This window comes from Arachis duranensis, chromosome 4, assembly GCF_000817695.3.
Source record: "Arachis duranensis cultivar V14167 chromosome 4, aradu.V14167.gnm2.J7QH, whole genome shotgun sequence".
NCBI classification, from domain to species: domain Eukaryota; kingdom Viridiplantae; phylum Streptophyta; class Magnoliopsida; order Fabales; family Fabaceae; genus Arachis; species Arachis duranensis.
The window spans coordinates 70,915,547-70,920,761 of record NC_029775.3 but is presented as its reverse complement, the minus strand read 5'-3'; the positions used below and the strand labels follow the sequence as shown (position 1 = coordinate 70,920,761).

Sequence of the window (5,215 nt, the reverse complement as noted above, 5' to 3'; positions counted from 1 at the left end):
TTCCTTCTATCCTGTTTAATTGATCTTGAAATTGTTGGTTCGGATTAGGTTGGGCAGGTTGATTATTTTGGCCATGATATGGTGGTTGGGAGTAAGCGTTTTGTGTGGCTTGGTATGATCTTTGGTTGGAGTTTTGGTATGTGGAATTGTTATGTTGGTTGGGGTTGTAAGGTTTGTGGTTTTGTGTTTGGGTTTGCTGGTTTCCCCACCCAAAGTTTGGGTGGTTTTTCCAGCCTGGGTTGTAAGTGTTGGAATGTGGATCATATGGTTGCCTTTGTTGATTTCCCACATAGTTGGCCTCTTCCCAATCACCTCCTTCAGTGCTTACTTCCTCTTGATCTTGTGTGTGTATTGCAGCCACTTGATTTGTTTCTAATTTCCTGGTGAGCTCTACTAGTTGCTTGGCAAACACCTTGTTTTGGGCTAGAATTGTATCAACATGGTTCAGCTCTATGACTCCCTTAGTGTTGTGTCTCTCTGAAGCATAGTAGTACTCATTCTCAGCCACTGTCTCAATCACTTCAATGGCTTCTTCCACAGTCTTCTTCCTGTTCAATGAACCTCCTGATGAATGGTCTACAGCCTTCCTTGATTCATAAGAAAGTCCATCATAGAAAATATGCAATTGCACCCAGTCATGGAACATGTCTGGTGGGCATTTCCTTGTCAATTCTTTGAACCTCTCCCATGCTTCGTAGAGCGTCTCACCATCTTTTTGTCTAAAAGTTTGAACCTCAGATCGAAGCCTATTGACCCTTTGTGGTGGGTAGAAACGTGCCAGGAACTTGCTCTCCACCTCATCCCAGGTTGTTAGGCTCCCCCTTGGAAATGATTCCAGCCACTTAGCCGCCTTGTCCCTAAGTGAAAATGGGAACAAGAGCAGTTTATAAGCATCTTCCTGGACTCAATTGGACTTCACAGTGTCGCAAATTCTCAGGAATTTTGTGAGATGTTGGTTTGGATCTTCATTAGCACTCCCACCAAATGAACAATGATCCTCCACCAGTGATATTAGCTGTGGTTTGAGTTCAAAATTGTTGGCCTGAATGGGTGGTTTCTGAATGCTGCTACCACAATTCCCAGAGGTTGGGTTTATGTATGAACCAAGAACCCTCCTCTCGGGAATGGCATTGTTTCCATCAGCTCTCTCATGGTTGTGAACTTCTCTATCCATGTTGAGATCTAAAGCTTCCTCAAAATTATCCTCAGATTCTCCTTCAGATTCTTCTTCTCTCAGTACTCTCTTCCCTCTTGCTTCCCTTCTAAGTTTATGAAGGGTCCTCTCTGGTTCGGTATATGGAGGAGTTGATGTCTCTCCTCTCCTACCTGTCATACAAGAACACAGCACAGGCAACAAACAAGTGAAATACTCTTGGTTAATGGAAGAGTATGGTTAGAGCAGTTGAGGAATTAATTCAAATAGTTAGTGAGTCAGTGAGTTAGTTGCTTGAATTTAAAGGCATAAAGAAAGAAAGCAAGTAACAGAGTGCAGAAATTAAAATTCAACAAGTAACAAGTAACAGATTGCAGAAATTAAAATTCAACAAGTAACTTGAACTGAATTAATAAAACAAGAAAAATGCTCAATCTAGTTAACTTCCAATTTGAGAATTGTCAATCGAAAACCAATCCCCGGCAACGGTGCCATAAACTTGATAAATGCGATTTTAGGAAATTGCACGATCGGCAAAAATTCCTTCCGGCAAGTGCACCGGTTATCGTCAAGTAAAAACTCACAATAGAGTGAGGTCGAATCCCACAAGGATTGGTTGAGTGAGCAATTCGGATTAGAAGTGTGTTCTAGTTGAGCGGAATCAAGATTTAGATGAGAATTGCGGAATGTAAAATTGGCTGGAAACGTAAATGGCACGGAATTGAAAGTGAAGAATCTTAAATTGCATGAATTAAAGAGCGAGAAGCTAAATTGCTGAAATTAAAAAGGGATCGGGGTGATTGCATGAATTTAATTGCAGAATGTAAAGAGAAAGTGTAGATCAGAAATGGGGAATTCATTGGGTTTCAGGAGATATTGGGATCTCCGAATCAAAACATTTTTATCCCTTCCTCAACCAATGCATTCATTGAATTTTGCTTGGCAATCTTATATGATTGGATCCCAATCCCTTGGCTCTCCAATTCTCTCTAAAAACAAACAAATTCCCAATCCCTTGGTTTAAATGTTCATAAGAAGAGATGATGCTCGATCACTGATTATACCACACAGTTTCATGAACCACAATTTGGTAGGATTACATGTCACAATATCCATCCAAACCCCAATCCAATTCACTGTGAGCAAGCTTCTCTAGCATGAATCCTCCATTCCTTTCCCAAGGTTCCGAAGGATTCCAATTATGGATAGTTTCTTTCCCAAGACAACTAACCAATGGAATTAGATTGAGAAGCTTTCTAACAAAATTCAAGAGAAAAATTACAAAATGTATCAAAACTAGCAAAAATGATAAAAGTAAAAGTCTCCAAAAGTTCTCCTCAACTAACTTAAATTCTATCCTATTTATACACTTTCTAAATTGAGCTTCTGTTGTGTTTCTTGGGCTTTGAGGCCTTTCTCTGATTTCCTTTTGCTTTGGGTTTATGATCCATAATCCTGATGAGGCTGCTGATCCAATTCTGTAACATTCATTGAGCCAACTTAGTGATAATCAAGTAATGACACATGACTCAACAAATCAAAATTCCAGACTCATCAATTCTTCAGGCCCAATCCCATAAACCATGATATTCAATTGGGTTTCATACCAGAGTACGTTTAAGTCAATGTTTGTGCTCAAATACTAACTTAAACTGCAATATCTTTGGCCCAGAAACCCTTTCACAAAGTGGCGTTTAAGTTGCAGTTTAAGCTTCAGTTTAAGGTTAAACTGAAGCTTAAACGTGGAAATGGAAGAAGGCAACCCTGGAGGGTAAAGTAATCGAACACGTTTAAACTTCAGTTTAAGGTTAAACTGAAGCTTAAACGTGGAAATGGAAGAAAGCAACTACGGAGTGTGGAATGGTCGAACACGTTTAAGCTCCAGTTTAAGCTTAAACTGGAGCTTAAACGTGGAAACGAAGAAAGCAACCCTGGAAGAGAAATTGAGTCGAACACGTTTAAGCTCCAGTTTAACCTTAAACTGGAGCTTAAACGTGGAAATGAGAAAGCAAACCCTGGAGTAGAAAAATAGTCGAACACGTTTAAGCTCCAGTTTAAGGTTAAACTAGAGCTTAAACGTGGGAATGCTCCCTGGTGCATTTCTCATTTCTGGCGTTTAACTTCCAGTTTAAGGTTAAACTGGAGGTTAAACGCCAGTTTCAGCTCTTTTCAGCCTTCATGATTTTGGCATTTAAGCTCCAGTTTAAGCTTAAACTGGAGCTTAAACGCCACTTCCCAGCATTATATGGCTTAGTAGTTTAAGTTCCAGTTTAAGCTTAAACTGGAACTTAAACTCCACATGTGATATTCAAGCTTCCTTTATTGATTTTGTTGCTTCCTTGCCTAGCCTCTTCTTCCCTGAAATCATCCAAACAACTGCATCAAAGTCTTGCAAAATATCATGAGAATTCTTCCATGCATAGCATTCAAGTAATATAACTAAAAACTCATGGAATTTGCATCAAAATCATACTGTTTGGATGGTTCATTGCTTTGTTATTCATTTAACCATTCTTGGTTACTTTAAGCTCAAGAAAGTGCATAAAACAACTAAAACTAACAGAAAAATGCTAGTGAAACTAGCCTAAGATGCCTTGGCATCATAGTGCGCGTACACGTGGATGGTGCTCTATTTTTCAAAATTTTTCCAAGTCCTTGAACCAATCCAAGCATTCCAAACCTCCAAACAGCTACTCAAAACACCCTAAAACCTTATTCAACCCTACCAAATTACCAAATAGACTCAATTAACTAGACAAAACATGAAATTAAACTAATATCTACTAATATTTATTAAAGAGAAAATGGGAAGATATTACCATGGTGGGGTGTCTCCCACCTAGCACTTTTGTTTATTGTCCTTAAGTTGGACTTATGGGGAGCTCCTCTCAAGGTGGCTTGTGTTTGTACTCATCCTTGAATCTCCAAGGATCTTTGCTTCTTGAATGGTTGACAGAATTTCCAACCGTCTTCACCAAGCTTGGGCAAAGTTCAACCCAAGATATGAGTTCCCCTAATTGGTCTTCATTCTTCGATCCGGGATCCTATATCTTATTTTCGTACCCGTCTTCAATTTGATCTTCATACTTTTTCTTTCCGGGTGGTTGACACATAGAATTCTCTTTAGCACACCAAGCCTTCTATCGAGACCCATGCAAAGTGCTATTCTTCCAATCACAGTCCCTATACCTTGGAATATTGACCTTAACGAACCTAATACCAAATTTCCAACCACTACACAACTCGTTCTTGCTTTTAATTCCACAAAGAGCTCTAAGTTGTCCATCCGTTTCAATCAAACCATATTCAAGTGAGAAAGTAAAGCTTAGGGATAAGAATTTTACCCACTTGAATGTTGTGTTGGATGGTGCCTTTGGAAGGGAGACCTCCCCACACCTAGACAATGTGAGGTCTACTTCCTTGTGCTCTTCTTTGTGTATTTCCACCTCTTTGCGAGCTTCCTCAATTTCAACCTTTTCCCTTTTATCGCATGGCTTGGTGTTGTCTTCAAGAGCTTCGATTTCTTGCCCAATAGGAGGTGATTCAATTTTGGATAGGAATTCATTGATGAGTAAATCCATCTCTTGATCAACCTCTCTATATCCTTCAATTTCGACATACACCATGCCAACTTTTTCCTCTAGGTAGTTCTCTTTCCATTCACTCTCTTTCTCATTGCTTACCAAGGGTGTGGGAGGTTGTGCACACTCTTCTATAACTTCAACTTCATGTCCAATGGAAGGGGATTCGATTGTAGATAGAAATTCATCTATGATTGAATCTATCCCTTGATAGGCATCTTTCAAGTCTCCAACTATGGCATGCCTTGGAGGTTGCGTACCTTCCTCAACATCAATTTCAAGCTTCTTGGAAGAATGCTCCATGATGCTACACTCCCATGGACTTTCAACATCTTCTAAATCTTCAACCACTTTTTCCTTTTCTTCAATGATCATAGGCTCCTCCAATTCTTCTAACACAAAATTCGACTCTTCCTTCTCCACCACCTTTTCTAAATTCTCCTTCATGCTTTGCTCTTCTTTTGACTTTTCACATGGGTTT

The 5,215-nt window shown here is 39.5% G+C and overlaps 1 non-coding gene across 1 annotated transcript; it reads left to right on the top strand.

Moving 5' to 3' along the window:
* Positions 1 to 644: 644 nt before the first annotated feature.
* LOC127747093 (small nucleolar RNA R71) lies at positions 645 to 748 on the top strand. The gene has a single exon (XR_008008896.1). It is a non-coding gene; the product is annotated as a small nucleolar RNA R71 (small nucleolar RNA).
* The last annotated feature ends 4,467 nt before the right edge of the window (positions 749 to 5,215 follow it).